Source organism: Anas platyrhynchos, chromosome Z, assembly GCF_047663525.1.
Source record: "Anas platyrhynchos isolate ZD024472 breed Pekin duck chromosome Z, IASCAAS_PekinDuck_T2T, whole genome shotgun sequence".
Lineage (NCBI taxonomy): Eukaryota > Metazoa > Chordata > Aves > Anseriformes > Anatidae > Anas > Anas platyrhynchos.
Genome location: NC_092621.1, coordinates 48,676,959 through 48,695,796, shown reverse-complemented (window position 1 = coordinate 48,695,796; position 18,838 = coordinate 48,676,959). Strand labels below are relative to the sequence as shown.

At 44.6% G+C, this 18,838-nt stretch overlaps 1 protein-coding gene across 3 annotated transcripts in view; it reads right to left on the bottom strand.

Annotated features, from left to right (window-relative positions):
• SYK (spleen associated tyrosine kinase) overlaps positions 1-18,438 on the bottom strand; it is a 56,144-nt gene extending 37,706 nt beyond the window's left edge. The window contains exons 1-2 of one of the 3 annotated variants that reach the window (XM_038171084.2): positions 18,116-18,438; positions 11,149-11,178 (exon numbers count right to left, since the gene is read on the bottom strand). The gene's annotated coding sequence lies outside the window, so the exon portion shown is untranslated. The remainder of the gene's footprint in view (positions 1-11,148; positions 11,179-18,115) is intronic. The other 2 variants (XM_072031288.1, XM_072031290.1) reach the window with 2 other exon arrangements.
• Positions 18,439-18,838: the final 400 nt, after the last annotated feature.

Sequence of the window (18,838 nt, the reverse complement as noted above, 5' to 3'; positions counted from 1 at the left end):
GAGGTGGTACAGTCTCCATCCTTGGAGATATTTAAAACACCTTCAGGACGTGGTCCTGGCAGCCTGCTGTAGGTGAGCCTGCTGGAGTGTGGACATTTTCCATTATGACCTCCAGAGGCCCCTTCCACCCTCAGCCATTCCATCCTGTCAAGGGATTTCCCTCTGCCTTTTCCCAGAACTGAGTCCTTCTTCCCTGGCAGGTCTCACACAAGGTGAACTGGGGCATCTGATGGGACTGAGGAGGTCACCAGGGCTCCCTTGCCTGCACTGCTCCCCTGCCCGTTGCTGGGCCTTTGTGCTTGGGGGCACCAGTCTCATCACAGGACCCAACAGGCCTGAAGATGAGCAAGTTGCCGCGAGGTTGGCAATGTCCCACTAGGCAGGCTTTCCCCCCTTGGGGCGTTTGCCATCCTTGCTGAGCAGCTTTGCAGGGCAGCCACAGAGCCCCCTGTGATGTCAGCAGCATGAGTGTAACTGCGTGTGAGCTCTGCATTTGGCAGAGGCCACAGGTGCTGTCCCTGCACACTTCGTCCAGGGCTCGTGTGGGCACACACACAAGTTGTGCAGGCTCGAGCAGGGCTGTGGGCATGCTCGCCAATTACTGGCCTTGTGGGGAGCAGCAGCTCTACACGCTGAGCCAAGGCAGCCCCTGCCAGTGCTGCTGCCCCTGCTGCCTGCCTGTAGGGTGCTGAGGGTCCCACAGAGCGGCTGTCCCGTGCCTGTGGGTACGACGAGGGAGCTGGGGCTGTGAGCAGTCCTGAAGGCTTCCAGTCAATTGCTGTACCTTTCCTGACCGCCTCCTTCAGGTACCCTGGGCTAACTCAAGCTTTGACTGGGATGCAGAACTGGGACTCCACAGCCTTGGGCATGCCAGCTCTTCCCCCAGCGCTTCCTGACAGGAGGCCAGAGCCCACCTTGGGCTTGAGCCGTGGGCCAGTGTGGAGGACATCAGGGCTTCCCTTCCTGCTCTCTTCCTACTAGTCTTCGCACATCCAACAGACACAGATGCAAATCCCATCATGCCCCACATGTCTGCCCTGCCCCAGCTCCTGCCAAGCTCCCGGGCGGGACGCTCCACCATGAGCCGCACGTGTTCCCCCTGCCCAGGGAAGGCCCTCTGACCAAAGCTGCACCAGAGGCTGCCATCGCTGCTTCTCAGCCCACCAGGAGCCCCCTGGGAAGCCTTTGCCACCTCTCTCCCACAGTGTTCTTGGGCTCTCCCTGCTTTCACACTCAAAGTGCAAGGAACTCTGGGCCACTCAGCATGTCTCTCTTGGCAGGACGTGGCGTTGCACGCTGAGGAACTCCTGGAGGAGAGCAGCCCTGCTGTGACGGGCAGCAGCAGCCAGCTGCAGCAGGTGGGGCCAGCTGAGGCAGCAGCAGACTGCCCATGCCCCATCTGCCTCGACAACACCACAGACGCAGCCTATGTGGACCCATGCTCCCACCGCTTCTGCTATGCCTGCATCCAGCACTGGGGCAGAGGGAGCAACACCTGCCCACTCTTCAGGCAGCTGTTTGAGTGGGTGGTGCACAGGCTGTGAGAAGATGACGAGCGTGAGGAGTACGGAGTCAGCTCGTCTGCCCGCCACAGTAGGAATCGTGCCAGAGAAAGAGTGTGCAGCAGATCCCTGCAGCAGCGCTACAACCCGCGCAGACGGCCCAGCAGCTGTGGCCCCTCAGCTGGCAGGAGGGGACCTGTGGGGCCCAACCGAGCATCCAGGGGCGGCGCAGCTGCGGGGCCTGCAAATGCCACCCCCCAGCAGGCTCGTGCATGCAGGGCTCCTTGGGGCCAACCCTACAGAATGTAGGGGAGCGCTTGGGAGGCCTGTGGCGCTAATCTTCATCTACTCTGGTTGGGAAGCACCAGGAGCTGGGATCTTTGAAATCTTTTACTTCCAGTAAATGCCCAGATACATTTCTGTGCGGGTGCTTTTCTACACCAAAGAACTGTCTCCTCTAAGGAAGGCTTTCCAACATGGTCTCACAGGGGGGAGTGTTTTGTGGAGCACACAATGATTGCATTTAATGCAAATGCCAAAGTAGAAGGCACATCCCTCACCCTCTTCCAGGCTCCCACTTCCCAGAACGAGCCCATGGCTGTCCCAGCCCTTTGGCCAGCACCCAGCTTGCAGGTCCTGAGGAACTGCGTCTCATGCAGCTGCCAGGAATGGAATACAGGCCATGCTCACAGACCCGTCCCCGCTGTGCACCCCAGCCCGAGGGACCTAGTACTTGAACAGGTTGCCCAGAGAGGCGGCAGAGTCTCCATCCTTAGAGGACTTCAGAAGGTCACCCTGACAGGGTCCCAGGCAACCTTCATTAGAAAGCCCTGGTATAGCAAGTGTGTGGACTATATGATCTTCAGAGGTCCCTTCCAACCTCAGCCTCTATGTGATTCTGTGAGCCTGTGATCAGGAGGCACTTTTGTACTGTGAAGGTGACTGAGGACTGGAACAGATTGCCCAGGGAGGTTGTACAGTCTCCATCCTTGGAGATACTCAGATGCCATCAGGACATGGTGCTGTGCAGCCTGCTGTAGGTGAGCCTGCTGGAGTGTGGACATTTTCCAAGATGACCTCGAGAAGTCCTTTCCACGTTCAGCTAGCCATTCTGTCCTCCGAAGGGCTTTCCCTTTTCCTTTCCTAGCACCGAGTCCTTCTTCCCTGATAGCTGCCATAGGTGGGGAATTAGGGTATTGACATTTTGCTGTTGGATTAATCATTCTACTCCATTTATCTTCTCCACTGTACTGCTCTGTCTCTTAAGGTTGTACTAGATTATCTCACATGCCTTTTCAAACCTAAATGATTCTATACGATTTTATAACCGAGGTTTTAGATGCAGTCACTGTCTGGAATTTTGGAATAAAAAAATAAATAAATGGATTTGTCTTTTCACTTCTCTTTTCTTTTTAATTTGTACTACTGAACAGCATGTAAAAATCTCCTTCAAACACTAATTTGCTCTGCAAATGTGGCCTTGTTTCGTATGAATAATCAAGACGTTTACAATTCTGAGAGGAAGCCTGTGGGCAATGATGCATTCTTGGCACAACAGACACCTCTGTAAGCCAATTACATTTTTCCTCATAGATGGTTCTTCCAACACAATAAATGACAGAAAAAAAAAGAAAAAAAAAAGAAAAAGAAAAAGAAAAAGTTCCAGGTGCAAGACTTTTCTTTCGCTTGGCTTTCACTGCCATGCCTACGGGCTGACCTCCCCACAAAAAGACAACAAACATATTGAAGAAAAGTCATCTAGGCTAGAAGCCCATCCTCACTCAAAGACAGGTGCTTCTCAGCTAGGCCAAAATATAAGAGAAGTAACAGCATGTATGTTTAATTGTGCTTCCTATGCCCTAAATTAAATTTATCCACAATTCATTGTAATGAGAAAAAATTAAGCAACATCTTTGGATTCCCCTCTTCACCTGGCTTCTTTAAGCATCCTTCTGATGGTACCCAAGAGAACACAAGGAATTGTTCTTCTTAGGAAGACTTAGGAAGGCTGCATGGCTATGACAAGACCTAGAGTACAGGCAAATGCTCTACTGTCTAAAATTTTCCAGTAAGAGGTTTCTGTTCTATGAATTTATTATTTTATATATATATATTTTTGCAAACAATGTTTATATGCTATGACTAATGCCCTCCTGTAATGGATTAATTTTAAATTATTTTTCCCTTTTTATCAGTTTGTAGTTTCTAGAACAGGAAAAAAAATCTACAGGTTAAAAAGCAGATTATTGTTTATGGATTTCAGACAACGTTTCTTTACCACTGCTAATATATGAAGAATAATCAGTGTTTGACAACACTGGGAGATGTTTGGACTAATGTAGTGCCCCAGTGAAGTGCAAGGAGACAAATATACACACAAAACCTTAGATAATGTTTAAAAACTTCAAATTTGGAGGAATTTCTGAGTTTGAGATGGCTCTTTTCTTTGGCTGGACCTTCATGTTTTGCCTTCATTTTTGGAGTTTAATGTCCTTCTAGTAAGATAGTAGAAGTTTTTTTCCCTCCTCTCAGTTCCTTCAGAGGACATCTAATTCTGAGCTCATCGAGTTACCACAGTTAAAAATGTGAGGTTCTGAGATGGAGATTCAGTCCCCAAAGGCTGAAGGAAGTACATGAGACATGTACTTGAGTGTAGAGGCGTCTCTCCCCATAGCCAAAAAATGTGACTTTTAAGGAAGCTAAAATGCAAACAAAGATCGTGGTTATCTAATATGTGGGGTGTGGGGAGAAGGGGGGGGAAGTATTATGCAAATACATAAGAAAATCAGTTACGCACTTCCCTTTGGGTAACTTCCTCATCAATGTTGCAGAGAGTGGGTGCTCCAGACATAATACATGAGTTTAGCATCTCAGCCTTTTCATCCATGGAGAGAGGTAGAACATTTTTACAAAACAGAGGAGCAAAACTTAGGAAAACACACCTTGAAAGTGTTTGAAAGAATCTGTGCTGATCATACAGCTACCCATAGCTTACTCCTCTTTGACCTGCTATATTTAGACAAGGATAAGGCTAAAATCATGGTGTTACTGAAAGGTTTTCTTCGCAGTGAGCACAGTGTTACTGAGGTATTGATCTCCACTGTACGTAAAAAATAATAAATAGGAAATATGAATCTCACTACAAAGATAAACCAAGAATATGGAAGGAGACTTAGGGTCAGCCAAGTGATTACTGTACTCATCCAACTATAAAAAGAGCAAAGGACTGAATTAGGACAAAAGATCAAAAGACATGCAATGGTGAAACAGAGCTCTGAGTAAGCTCTTTATTTGAACAGTTAATTTTTCCATTCCTTTGTTTTTCAAAGTAATATTCTGTGGGCAGTCAAGGAACAAAGGAAGTATAGTTCAGAGCAAATGTCTTCCTCATGGTCAAGACTTAAGAAATATTTACTAGACAGAATGATAAAAATACAGTGCAACAATTTGTTCTAGCACAGGGTGATACGAGGGTCAGGCTGGGGGTTAGGGAAAGGTTCTGCACCCAGAGGGTGGTTGGGCACTGGGACAGGCTCCCCAGGGCAGTGGGAAAGGCACTGAGCCTGCCGGAGTTCAAGAAGTGTTTGGACAACGCTCAATACATTAAGCATTGTGGTATTTTCAGTTTTCTATAATCTTAATAGTATATTCCATAATTATATAAATTCTGTTATGATTAGCATAAAGGCATTATAAATTTATTGTTATCACCTCACAGATATTTACATCTTTATGCATTTGGAGCAGATATTTACATCCGTGTAGTATTTTGACAAATACAATGGATAATAATAATAATCTCTTTTCTTCAACTTCAGCTTTAAAATCACCTTCCAGTCTGTCTAAGCAGCTGAGTGGTTGTCTTAATTTGATTCATCAGATTAGCTTTACATGTTTGCTTTACCTTCCTGCATAAACATAAAGATTTAATGTCTATCTAGACCTTAGGAGAGGAATTTTTATGTGAAAATTGTGCTGAAATCAGGAGGAACACAGTGAATGTTTAAAAATAGACAGGGAAGGAAATGAAGCAGAATACTGTTCTCTCAAGTCACTCCAACAAACTCGAGTTTGATCAGGACACTAGGTTGACCTTTCTGACCTACTGAAAAAATTAAGATCTTATTAATTCAACTAGTAACACTGATGATTTTTACAGCTTTTGTAGATAGTGACATCTCTGAACAACGTCCATTCATCATAACGAAAGAGATGGGTATAGTGCTGGCATAAAGAAAAAGGTGACATCCACAGAATCACCACCACATTTCTTGCAGTATGTTAGTCTTCCTCAGGGAAGTATCCTGGCTTTGTATTGAAGCCTAGGACAGTCCATCTCAGTATCCATGTACTGCATCTCTCACCAGCTTACAGTCTACAGCAGCTTTTCCACCACTCATCTTTGGACCTCCATCTCTATGAGAGAATTCATGACTTTTATTCATGAGTTTTCTCCAATGTCTCCATGAGAAGTTTTCTTCCTATAGTCAAGTTAATTTATCTGATTTCTGTAGCTTCCGTCTGAGCATCTAAGCATTATGCTGCACTATTTTTATTCTACACTTCAGACTCTACAATATGCTTTCTTTCATAGAATCATTAAGATTGGAAAAGACCTCTGAGATCACCTGGTCCAACCATCCCCCTAGCACCAATATCACCCACTAAACCATGTCCCTTAGCACCACATCCAACCATTCCTTAAACACACCCATGGACGGTGACTCCACCACTTCCCTGGGAAACCCACTCCAATGCCTGACTACTCTTACTGAGAAGAAATGTCTCATAATTTCCAAACTGAACCTTCCCTGGCACAACTCGAGGCCATTCCCTCTAGTCCTGTCACTAGTTACCTGTGAGAAGAGGCTGACCCCCAGCTCCCCACACCTTCCTTTCAGGTAGGTGTAGAGAGAATGAGGTCTCCCCTGAGTTTCCTCTTCTCCAGACTAAACAATCCCAGTTCCCTCAGCTGCTCCTCATGGGACTGGTGTTCTAGGCCCTTCACTAGCTTCATAGCCCTTCTCTGGACATGCTCCAGGGCTTCGATGTCCTTCTTGTAGTGAGGAGCCCCAAACCGAACATAGTACTCGAGGTGTGGCCTCACCAGAGCAGAGTCCAGGGGGATGATCACCTCCCTGGTCCTGCTGGCTACACTATTCCTGGTAACAGCCAGAATGCCATTGGCCTTCTGTTGCTCCACACACACTCCCAGGCAATGCTGACAGATACACAAAGCATATCTGTTAGACTTCAAGCAAATTTCGCTGATACTATTTCTTCAGCTTTTGTCTCTCATTAGCACTTTTATCAGACATCTGTTTTGGGAGCCAAGTTCCATATTTTACTTTATAGCAGTTTGGTTTCAGAAGCATTTTCATACTTTCAAATAATTCTGATTTCTCACAGTATTTTTATGATAACTACAGTGATCCTGCTAGGCTGTTTAAACAATGAGATATACATTTAACAGAATTGTAGCTTAAAGTCTGTCTGGGAACAAGCCTCTGGTCACTAGTAATCACAGCAGCAGCTGATGTGTACTGAGAAATGTGTGGGGCTTGCGACATCTCAGGAGGTGTGTGAAGGGGTGCCTGGGCCCTGCCTCTTGGCCTCTGTGCTCTGTGGGCACTGTGTCTAGAGGCACCAGCCTGCAGGCAACAGCCTCAAGAGAGGGCCTGGCACAAGCTGGGCACAGCCAGCTGAAGCACAGTCATTTCAAATGCCAGGCAGTCACATATAACCCACCCCTAGAGAATGCCAGCACCCACGGCAGTTTGCATGGCAGTCCATAGGGTGGCCATTAGAAGGGCAGAACACCCTGTCACTCTGTCAGTGGGTGGCCCTATCTGGTCACCTGCTCTGCTCACTAGCAGGCCTGGGCTGGGGCCTTGGAGGCCTCCCCAGCCAACAACAAAACACATTAAACAATATTCTGTCAGGTGTGTGGCAAGGAGGAGGCACAGACATGGTGACCACCCAGCAGACAGCCATGCCCTCTGCTTCTGTTCCTCTCATGCTCTGTGGGATTGAACTCTGGCAACCAGGCAGCTCATGCGACCACCCAGCTCTCAGGCTGTGGGATGTGCTTGGTGCTACTCCTGAGACCTACCTGCCTCAGTGGGGGAAACGTTAGTTGGTCCATAAACTAGTGAGACTGAGACCGAAAGTGCTTTAAACAAGGATCACCAAGGCACTAGGAATACTAGACCCTAGGAAATTAGGAATACTGAGGTTAAGCCAAAGGACAGTACAGTACCATCTGAGGATGGCTCCACAGGGAGAGTACAGATCTGCAGTTCACATCTGCAGGGAATAAAAAGAAAAGCCAAAGCTCCACCTGAGTTGATACTGGCCAATGTGGTGTCAAATAAACAAGGCCTTACTTGCCAAGTATGTCAATAGCGAGATTAGTTCAAAGGAAAACATTGAACTGCTACCTAATGGAGGTGTTAACCTAACAAGTAAGGATGAGGCTAGCCAACTTGTACCCATTTACAGAAAGAGCAAGAAGGCATAAGAGAAGACCCAGGAAACTACACACCTGCTAGTCTAACCTCCATTCCTAGAAAAAGTTATGGAGAAGATTTTTCTGGGGGATTCTGAAAGTTGGTTAAAGAACAAACCTATTACCAGGAATAGTCAACATCGGTTCATCAAGGGAAAATCCTGCCTTATTAACCTGATCTTCTATGATAAAGTGACTCACTTGCTGGACAAAGAGAAAGCAGCAGATGTAATCTTTCTTGAATTTAGTAAGGTATTTACTGTTGTCCCTCACAGTATCCCTCTGGATAAATTCTTCAGCTGTGAGATAAACAGTTTTCGTGCTACACTGGGTGATGAACTGGCTCAAAAGTAGTGCTGAAAATGTTGTGAATGGGGCTACACCTAGCTGGCAGCTGGTCTCCAGTGGTGTTTGCCAGGGGTCAGTTCTAGGTCCAGTTCTGTTCAACACTGTTATCAATGATCTGGATACAGGAGTGGAATATATCCTCAGCAAGTTTGCCAGTGACACTAAACTGGGAGGTGCTGTTGACTCCCTGGAGGGAAGGGAGGCTGTGTAGAGGGATCTAGATAGATTAGAGCAGTGGACAATCAGTAACAACATGAAGTTCAAGAAAGGAAAATGCCACATGATACACCTAGCATGCAGTAATGCTGAACATAGCTACAGACTAGGAAGCCAGTGGCTATAGAGCAGCTCAGCAGAAAGGGATTTGGGGGTGCTGGTCAGCAGCAGGCTCAACATGAGCCAGTAGCACGCCCTGGCAGCCAAGAGGGCAAACCACATTTTGGGGTGCATTTAAAAGTATATTTGGCCATTCAAAAGGGGTCATTTTGCTGCTGTATTTAGCACTGACTTGAATATTGTATGCAGTTCTGGGCTTCTCAATATGTAAAGAACGTGCATCTAGAGGAGGGCAACAAAGCTGATAAAAGGGCTGGAAGGCATGTCCTGTGAGGATAAGCTGAGGACACTGGGGTTGTCCAGTCTGAAGAAAAGGAGGCCAAGAGGTGATTTTATGGCTGTCTACAACGTCCTGAGGAGGGGAAGTGAAGAAGCCAGTGCTAGTCTCTCTCGCCCTGACAGGACATGTGGGAATGGCACAAAGAACCTCCAGTGGCGGTTTGGACTGGACATCACGAAAAATTTCTTGATTCTGAGGGTGGTCAAACACTGTAAGAGGCTTCCTAGTAAGGTGGTTGATGCCCCAGACCTGTCATTGTTCAAGAGGCATTTTGACAATGTGCTTATTAATATTCTTTAACCTTTGTTTAGCCCTGAAGTGTTTAGGTAGTTGGACTAGATGGTTTTTGAAGGTCTCTTCTAACTGAACTGTATCTAAGATATAGAATATAGTAGCTTTGAGCCCAGAAGATTTTTCTGCTGAGCAGTTCACAACCTGAGTCTAATAATACCGTTAGTAACAAGTGGGATTGTCCGTCTGTGCCAGGTTGTGTGCTCTCACGATTCTGAATGTCAGTGGCCTTGCTGTTAGCTTTCTCATCTTAAGTAAAAACAGTGTTTGCTCTAGTTAATGTAACTCCTCAGCATTTTGGCCACATGAGAACAAAAACCTGCTTGTTGAACAAGTTACACTTCATCTACCAGGTTTAGAGTAAACACCAATTATCTACTCCTTTGTACCAAAGTCATTCATCCAAAGAACTGGAAAAAAATCACAAACATTTAAAAGTATTACCAGCTTCAAAAAAAAACCCTGTCATTTTAAAAATATTTTTGTTTGGATGTGCTTTCCAGAGTCATTTCTATCTGTACTGAAGATGGTTAGATAGATGTTTTTATCTACACTGAACCATGACAGAAAAGCCTTCAGTTATTTGAAACTGCATCTGACACTCTGATATCATCAGACGACTCCAGGCACTATAGCTAGTGAAATATTTCCTGAGGAAATTTTACTTGACTTGGCAGCACTATTACTGTCCTATTACAAGGCAAACAGATGCTTAGAAAAAGCACCATGTATGTTATTCAGGGGCTTCCTATGCTCACAGTAGGAATTCTAAAACAAACAAACAAACAAACAAAATAGAATTTGTTCTGGTGCTCATAAAGTGTCTTTAGCTGCCTTCCATGAGCTTCTGTACTTAGTATATGGAGAGCCATTGCTCAACAAAAAAAAAACATCTTTAACTGATGCTAGGTATCTATTTTCTCTCTTCCACATTCCTTTTCACACTCTTCTGTCTTTGGAAGAATATTCACATTTCACAGTTTTCCTCTAAAAACCTTTTAATACTTTGAACTTTAAAATGCTCAGAATGTTACTGAAACTAACTAAATAAATACTGCCAGACAAATAAACAAAGCTTTCTCTTCTTTTTGTTTTTCTTTAGGAAAAAAAAAATCACAAAAATATCAACACTTCCTTTCCCCTTCTTAGAATGCTCAACTAGTCATTAGTTCTTTGCCTCCTTTGCCAGGGAGCTCTTACGCTGTCACAAATGCAATGATTTCCCCTGGCTAAAGATACCTCCTGTCAAAGCAAGCATTCCTATCTAAAAACAGGTAGCATCATTTATATAGAAGCATGCTGCCTTTGGGGCAAAGTAGTTTACTTTGATCAGTACTCATTAAGCCACCATACGGAAAAGCGGACCCACTATTTGCTAACACCCAAAGAAAAGTAATCAAGATATTCCAGGAAGATCCTTGTCTAGTCTCCTGAGAAACAGTTTTCCTTCTGTGACAAGATGTGAACAGACCTTTTTGGGTACAGCTTGCCCTTCACCAACACAGATGCTTAGAAAAAGCACCATGTATACTATTCAGGGGTGTCCTATGCTCACTGTATGAATTATAAAACAAACAAACAAACAAAATATAATTTGTCCCACCAGCTTTGGGCTCTTCAGTGACTGCAGAAGAGTACATGCGTAACTGTCTCTTCTCAGAGCTGACAAAACAGACTGGGCAGAGGTGCCCTTAGAAAAATGTATTTGGGGAGCCAAAAGCTACCTCTAAGTACTTGAATTACTGAGCCGATATATAAAGTTTTTATATATATTTATCAAGTTCTTCTCTTTCTTTTTTTCTGTTTGTTTGTTTGTTTCATATTTAATGCCTTTCCAGACAAAATAGCACTCAAACAGTAGAAAGTAAAGCACTGTTACGTACCATAGAGGCTATCACTGCTGCTAGACAGAGCTGTGAAATGAACATATAAAGTCATTCAGAACATGTGAAGAGCAAAACAAAAATATTATCAGTCTACTTGAAAGAAGAATTGCTAAAAATAACAGCAACTTCCCATCCAATGGCCTGGGTATTTTCAGGTTCATTGACAGAGTGACACTGAGCATGTCAGCATAGCATGTTTCCAGATGGAATATATTCTTTTCACAGAAGACTTGGGTTGTAAACCAGAGGCTGCTACAACAAAATAGTTATGAGCAAGAAGTCACAGTAAAATCAAAACACATCAAAATGTCACTAAAATTTCCTAAATACTTCCCTTCCTTCTCTCCCTCCTCCTCCTTCCCCTCCCCCCCCCCCACACACACACACATACACACACACTTTTTTTTTGTCTCTTTTTCTCTTCCTTGGGGAGGGCTGGTCAGAGGGGAAGAGGTGGTAAGGTGATATTAGTTTACACAGCTAGACTGCCGACATTAAGGATCAGTTTCTTAAATAAAATCTGTTGAATAATTTTCTAGTTAGAAGCCAGATCAAAGGAAGGAAGGCTTCTCCAAAAATAGTATCTTCCAGCAATGGGGCCAGCTCTTCCTGGCTAGCTTTTATGAAGACACATATATTACAAAGGTAGACTACATAATGAAAATACACTACTACCAATCAGCACATCCAACAGTCCAGTCTAAGGGACAGGAAACCCTTTTAGCTAGCAAATGACCACTTGGATGAACTGTACCCTTACCTCTCATGTAAAATATGAGAATGTTCGAGAACTGCAATGCAGAGAGAGATGAGCCCTCTCCTTCCTCCCACAGAGGAAGCCCATTTGCAGCACCTGGACCAGTGAAAGACTCTCAACAAGGCACGTTTATCACTCTGGGCAGAGAGAGGATGCACCTGGCCTCAACACGTTCTGGGCCAACAAGCAGTATTTCCCTAGCTCTTGCATGACAAACTGCCAATCTGGAAAAAAATAGCTCATAGTCAGGCTTCTTTACTCATGGTGTACAGTCCTCTGTGCAATGTCAGTGATTACACTGCCAAATGGTCCAGTGGTAGTAGTTGTTACAGCAGGCTAACAGAAGATTGCATCCTTTGTTGCAGCAAGAGGGTCCAGTGGATTTGAATTCACTCTTCCTCTGCCCGATATTTTCCTGCACTTCTGTGCACCTGTCCAGATCTTTGTTATGCTGACTGGATGGAGATAGTCACAAAGTAGTTCAGCTAACCGGAAGCAGCAGCAGTTTCTTGCCTCATGTGATGTGAGGAGAAAATATTCACTCGATACCACCTGCCTCACCTCCCACTGTGATTTGGGGCCTGTCCTAACGTATGCATGGCCAGAACTGGTCAGAACTACACTCTTTGTCTCGATGCTCATTATTTTAAATAACACGTAGAATCATAGAATGGCTTGTATTGGAAGACACCTTAAAAACCATCTAATTCCAACCCCCTTCCATGGGCAGGGACACCTCCCACCAGACCAGGCTGCCCAAAGCCCCATCTAGCCTGGCCTTGAACACCTCCAGGGATGGGGCATCCACAGCTTTCTCTGGGCAACCTGTGCCAGTGCCTCACCGCCCTCACAGTAAAGAATTTCTTCCTTATATCTAATGTAAACCTACCCTCTTTTAGTTTAAAACCACTGCTCCTTGTCCTATCACTATGCTCTTTGACAAAGAGTCCCTCCCCAGCTTTCCTGTAGGCTCCCTTTAGGTACTAGAAGGCCACTCTAAGGTCTCCCTGGAGCTTTCTCTTCCCCAGGCTGAACAACCCCAACTTCCTCAGCCTGTCTTCATAGGAGAGGTGCTCCAACCCTTTGATTGTCTTCATGGCCCTCCTCTGGACTTGCTTCAACAGGTCTGATTATGCAGGGGGCTCCAGAACTAAATGAAGTACCCCAGATGGGGTCTCATGGGAGCAAAGTAGAAAGGAAGAATCACCTCCTTCGCCCTGCTGGCCACACTTCTGATGTCTCTCAGGAAATGTTTGGCTTTCTGGGCTACAAGCGCATATTGACAGCTCATGCTGAGCTTCTTATAAATCAAGATTCCTAAGTTCTTCTCCTCAGGGCTGCTTTCAGTCTGTTCTCCACCCACTTTGTACATGTGCTTGGTATAGCCCCAGCCCAGAAGCAGGACCTTGCACTTGGTCTTGTTGAATGCCATGAGGTTCACACAGGCCCACCTCTAAAGCCTGTCAAGCTCCCTTTGGATGGCATCCCTTCCCTCCAGTGTGTCAACTACACCACAGAGCTTGGTGTGATTCTTAGAAATTTGCATGATGGTACCCTAATTCAAAAGATAGCTAATTCTACTACTTGATTTACAAAAATAATCCTTACTTAAACATATGATTGGCTTTACTAACTTTTGAGCAAAATATCATGTATTCTTTGAAATGCAGTTGTAAGTTCTAACACTGCATGTCAAAGAGAGACTACATTAATGTTTCTTCCTTCACTTACATTCCCTGTATTTCAGATATTGGAGACCTTCATGTTGCCAAAGTCTTGCTTTTGTTTTTACATACAGTGAACTTGTTGTCTTGATTTGCATTATCAAATTTGGGCTGAGTTTCCCATAGTCGGAACCTATCCAAAACTGCCTGCTTAGAGCACCCGCCAGCTTGCTTTTCTGTGTTCTTTACAAACAATATGTTAAAAAGGGGGGGTTAATTCAAATTTTCCTGTGCCATGTTTTTAAAGAGGTTGAAAGAAATCTGTCTTTATAGTAAGTTTCTAGCCACAGTTTTTCAATCTAAATTAAGAAGCCAACTTTTCAGGCAACCCTACCAAAAATCAAGAAATAGCGTTTCTAAAAAACATTACGACATTGTTTTTAACTAAGATTAACTCTGCTGAAATTTGTCAAGCCAGTTGTGAAATCTGAACGAGAATTTTTAAAAGCAGAACTTCACACTTGGTGATCAGCAGTGACATCCATTTTAACATTTTAGCTCATCATCCTGAAGTCTAATTCTGTTCTCAGATATACTTGCTTTAACTAAGAGAAACCCCACAGGCTTTTGCATGTTTTAAACACTGTGGTCTAAAAAATAAAGAGTTTTTCCTTTTCTCACTTACTTCATTATCTAGTCCAAGGAAAGGAGAATAATAAGAGAGACTGTATAGGAGGATGAGTGCAGGACAGCTGTGGCTGGTGCATTCAGTGTTGACCCCTGGTCCTTTTACTCATTTCACTGGATCTGTTGCTTAAGATAAGAATTTTTAAGTATTAAAAAAAAAAAAAAAAAAGTCAAAAGTTATTTTTGTTTACTTTATAACGTTAAAATATTTAGTTGATTGTGCACCCATTTCCCTGGCATATATATTCTACTCTAACACTTCCTGCCTGTGTTTTCTCTAGCTACCTCCAAACACAATTGTGATTCCTGCAGTCCTGTAATTTCAGCTCCATCCCCAGCCTAGGAGTTACTGTGTGGATTTATGAGGCTAGATTTACATTCTAGTGCCTCAAATCCTACTTTTTTTACAAAAGTTTTTTGTGCCTCTGATCTCTTTACTAAGCATCAGCTCTGAAATATTCCCTGTGCTGTCTCCTTGCATTTTGAAAGGAAGAGAAATTGCGGTATATATTAGGATTCATCCATCCAGGACACCTGGTATCCCATACCTGATCTGAAGAACACTGTCTCAAGGCAAGGAAAGACAAAGCCAGACAAATGGCAAGGTAGTTCTAGCCATTTAAATTAACATATTTCCAACATAAGCTAGTTACAAACTGAGTGATAGTGAAACTGCACAAAGCAGTACTCTGTATCATACTTCTGCATGCTTGCTATTTAGATTCTAATACTTGCTAAATTTGTAGTTGCTCTGGTACCTGGTAAAGCGGAAAGGCTTGCAGCGTCTTGCAAATACAGGGGTTTCCTTAGAACATGAGGATCCCAGCAGGTCTCAAAAACATTCTCCCTTTCTTTTCTTTCAACAAACATGTTTAAAGAAGTGGCCACTTAGTCACTGTATGTACAGGGACAGGAAGTTATGACCTAAATTTAGCTTTGGAATGTAAAGACAGGCTGCAAATTTTTATTTTATTTTTCTGAGGCAGGTGTCAAACATATCAATTTTCCATTCCTCCATCAATTTCTATATTCCACTGGTTTGATGCAGGAGCATAAAGGCTCCTTCACACTTCTTGCACTTGCAATGCTCACATTTACTCATTGCCCCAACAAGCAACACAGAAGTTGGTGTCCAAGGGTTTTCTTTTGCTTAATTTTACGCCTCCATGTTACCCTGTATCATGAAATTAAAAGCTACATGACACTAGCTATGTAACCTTCCTGCTGAATCCTAAAATTACAGGCTGAAAATGCAGATGTTAACCATAATTTTGTGATAAATGTATTTTTACTACACTCAAAATAAATACTAATAATTGTGTACTTTACTACCATCTGCAGCGTAAGAGGATCCTGCAAAACCCAGGGTTTCTCTTTTTCTTAGAAGAGAAAACAAAATGCTTAACTGAAGCTGCAAAAATGTTTAACGTTTCTTTGCCAAAGCATAGCAAATATTAGGAATGTTTATCTGTGCAAGCATTCCTAGAAATGCCAGCTAAAACATCAAGAAGTGAGCTAATGTCACCTTTTTCCCCAATATTTTAGTTTGTCAAAGATGAGCAAAATTACTGTTAAATTGGATTATGAAACTATTTCTCTGTAATAAATTGCTTTCCCCCCCTCCCCCTCCTAAACTAGAAATTAAGAAGCTGATCCTGCAAACCCTTGCAAGGTGAAATGTTTTCATTCTTATGACTGAACCTTATTACTAGTGCTCACAAACATTGTCTTTTAAAAAAGACTCTTCACTCTAGATCCAAAGACATGGGTAGCCTGAGCGGTACACGTTTGTCCCAAGTTAGGAACTCACATAAGCACATGATTATATCTAAGTACAAAATAAATAATTTAAATAGCTCATTGGGATGATTTCTCCGTAATTGTTACTCATATTCAAAGATATGTATTGCATTCCATTTAAGTAAGATATAAAACATATAAGATCCCATTTTCAGCTCTGTTACTCTGCAGCAAAATATTCAGCTGATGTGCACACAACAGATCTCCAGGCACTGATGAGAAAAGCTAAAGATACAAAGTCCACAAAGCTAAAAGAAAAACAACAACAAACTCTCAATTTTCAGTTGGTACAAATGCAACAAACACAACTGCTTACAGTCATAACATTCTAACCAGGAACGCCAGCAGCAGACTCATTGCTTTCTGCTAAATACTGCATATTGTAAAAGCATTTAGGAAGGAAAAAAATAAAAATAAAAATTACAAAATAAAAAAAATAAAAATTATGATTGTGATCCCAAGACCTCTAAACACAATGTACAATTCAGAGGTAACTTCTCTCACTCCTAATGTCTCTGGCAGAACAGATGCAAAAGAAAGGATGGGAGACTGTGATTACATCTCCATATAATATTTTTTGTTATCAGTATCTTCACAGGTGCTTAAATGCAGCTTATAATTTTACCATCAGTCTTATAAAATGTTATTTTGTTCTCAACATAACCTGCCATCTGCTTCTAAAAACAATTTTCTTTTTCTGTCTTCATGCAACTTTGGGTTGAGTCCTGCACTTGTGTCAGAACCACAGTGTGAAAATGGAAGAGAAACACAGTTCACCCTTCATTTTTTGGTGTGAACATTTCTAAAAAGAAGCAAAACCAATTGTTTCAAATGTTTTGGGATTTTGCAGTTACTTCAAGTGAATTTGAAATTTGAAGCAATTATTTACCTCTACCTATTTCAGTCTTTTGCGGGCATGTTAATTGATTCCAAACCCTTTAGTTGAAACTATTTTGTCTTCACCAAACCATATTTCTTCTCCCCCACAGGAAAACTGTCAGAATATAAAGAACATTCAAACTTCCTTATTTGTCTGTCTATCACTCAATGCTCAACAGAGGGATAAAAAAAAAAAAAAAAGAAAAAAGTCATAGTTCCTCTAAGTGGGCTGCCTCAATGTGCTGCACTCTGCTGTACTTTACGGCCTCCACGCCTGTAAAAACACACAGCTTCAGATGCTGATACTAGCCCTGCACCGGATGGCTGTGCCCATGGATTAGGCGGCAGATCCAGCCCAAAGTGTCAGGAGACCTAAGCTTCCTCGGACAAAAAGAGCACGAAAGAAGCCCAACAGAAAAGAACATTAAAAAGTAAATAAATCAGGAGCAGATCATTCCCTTAAAAGGAACAATTTTGTTTTAAAATGGAAGTATTTTACAATGTATCACACTATCTGTAGAATCAGTGCCACCTAACAAAAGCATTGCTCAGCGTTGGCCCTGAAAACATCCCTTCAACCAGCACAAAGTTTAAGCAGTGTGGCGGTAAAAAAAGAAAATTAAATGAACGTTGGCACACACAAGAAGTGATCAGCAATGAGTTGGCCATCAGGCCCGCAGTGCCCCACTTTCAACACTTCTAGTAACACTCTATGGTTGCTTTGTCAGAAACAAAATAAGGAAGTTTGATAAGAGAGAAGCCCGTTTTTAGAGACATTTTGTCGGGTGTCAAGTCTTTGCCATATCATGCACCGCTCAGAAGCCCTACAGCGGCTCGCTGTTGTGCAGATTTCGCTCTGTTTAAAACCCATCTCCAGCTGCGCATAGTTACATCTATTTTTTCCCCGTTGAAATTCCAGATTTGGGTTCCTCGGGCGCCGGCACTGCGCTCTGCACCTCTTTCCCCGACGTCTCCCCCCGGCGCATCGCCCGGAGCCCCGTTTGCCGGCCGCTCCCTCCCGACGGGCGACGCCGGTGCCGGGGCCCCGCAGCCCCCCGCCCCCCAACCTCCCTCCGCCCGGAGGGGGTCCGGATGCCCCCCACACCGCCCCACACACACACCGCCCCACACCGCCCGGCGGAGCGGCCGCCCCTACAGCCCCGGCCCCGCTGCTCACCGCCGCTCGCTCGGACGCCGCCGCCGCCGCCTCCTGCCTCTGCCTCCGGGAGCGAAGCGGGGCAGGGCGGCTCCCCCGGGCCGTGCTGAGCCGTGCCGAGCCGTGCCGAGCCGTGCCGAACCGTGCTGAGCCGTGCTGAGCCGTGCCGAGCCGTGCCGGTCCGCCGAAGCGCCGGGAGCGGGGCTGGACCCGCACTGGGCTCCGCGGGAGCCGCCGCTTCCTCGTTTTCTCTCGCAGCCCCGGCTACTTCCTCAAGGGGTGTCTGTCTGTCTGTCTGTCTGTCTGTCTGCGCGCTCGCCCTCCTCTGGCACGGCCGCTGCCGCCGAGCCCCGGACCCCTCCCCCGGGCACGGCCCCAGACCGCGCGGGGCTCAGCGCCGCTCCCGGCGTGCAGGAGCCGAGGGCGTCAAAGGTGGGAGGGAAGGAATAAAGGCGAGTGGTGCAGTCCCGTGTGTTTCGGGACCCTGGTGGGTTTGGGGGAGAAAATCGCTTTTGGAGGAGGGAAACAGTTTCCCACTGAAGCGATGCAGGGGCCTGTCATAGGACGGCATCTCCCCTTTGTCCTCTACTTCGCTCCATCCCCCTCCAGGGAACAACTGATCCTGGGAGGGCGAGTGGCACAAGCATCCTCAGACTCGGCGAGGGTGGCATGTCTCCATCATCTGTGACTCTGCAGTGTCGCACACAGGCTGTCCATGGTGGGCTCTCTTTTCCCGTTGCTAAA